The sequence below is a fragment of the Manacus vitellinus genome, unplaced genomic scaffold (genome assembly GCF_001715985.3).
Source record: "Manacus vitellinus isolate BGI_N305 unplaced genomic scaffold, ASM171598v3 scaffold_121_pilon, whole genome shotgun sequence".
Lineage (NCBI taxonomy): Eukaryota > Metazoa > Chordata > Aves > Passeriformes > Pipridae > Manacus > Manacus vitellinus.
Window position 1 is genome coordinate 162,062 of NW_021938903.1, and position 1,008 is coordinate 163,069.

The window sequence follows — 1,008 nt, forward strand, 5'->3', positions numbered from 1 at the left end:
CCCTCACAGACCCTCCTAGACCCCCACAGCATCCCCTGCCCCTCCTTCCCCTGGGAATCACGGTGTCCATCCACAGTCCTGGAGTTCCAGGCGAGCGTGGCCATGGAGGGGGAGATGTTCCCTCCTGGACCAGGTGATGTTCCCTCCTGGACCATCAGCCCAATCTCTGGCACGAAGATCATTTCTGGCCGTCCAGTGGGAAGCCCTTTCCTGCCCCGACGCTCCTCTCCTCGCTTGGGTTGTCAGCGGGAGCTGAGTCCTCCTGCGAGGAGCAGAACTCGGGGCCTGGCTGCCCTGGAGAGGATAAAACCCCATCCAAACAGCCCCAGTCCAAACCTTCACCATTTATGGGGTCACACACACAGGTTTTTCAGTCATTTCAACACGAGCCTTTTCCTGGGACCACGTGAAGTTCCTGGGGCAGCCGGAGCAGCTGCAGACCCTGGGTGGGATGGAGGGGTCGTGTCTCGTGCTGGTCCCAAAGCCCTGGAGGGGTTGACGGTGCCCCAGTGATGCCAGGACACGTCTGTGGAACAGCAGCTGGCAGGAGGAGAGGCCCTGGGCTGCTGTGCCCCCTCAGATGTCTCTGTCTGGGGTCACGGCTGCCAGGGACAGGCCCAGGGGCTCCAGGAGCATCCCCCAACATGCAGAGGGAGAGGAAGGGAGATGAAAGAGAGATGAAGGGCTTCTGTTTGCAGTGCCGTTGGTGGTGCTGGTGGCAGGGGCTGGACACAAGCCCGGGTGGCCAAGAAGGCCACTGTGGCACCGGGGCTGTGCCAGCAATGGTGTGACCAACAGGACCAGTGATGTCCCCTGTGCTGGCCCTGCTGAGACCCCCTCTGGAATCCTGGGGGCAGTCCTGGGCCCCTCCTGACAGGAAAGACACAGAGGGGCTGGAGCATGTCCAGGGAAGGAAACGAAGCTGGGAAGGGGCTGGAGCAGCAGGAGCAGCTGAGGGAGCTGGGGGGGCTCAGCCTGGAGAAAAGGAGGCTCAGGGGGGACCTTCTG

General features: G+C 62.5%; 1 protein-coding gene across 1 annotated transcript in view; it reads left to right on the forward strand.

The window, feature by feature from the left end:
• PPFIA4 (PTPRF interacting protein alpha 4) overlaps positions 1–1,008 on the forward strand; it is a gene marked incomplete at its 3' end in the record, with an annotated part of 34,141 nt that overhangs the window by 27,277 nt on the left and 5,856 nt on the right.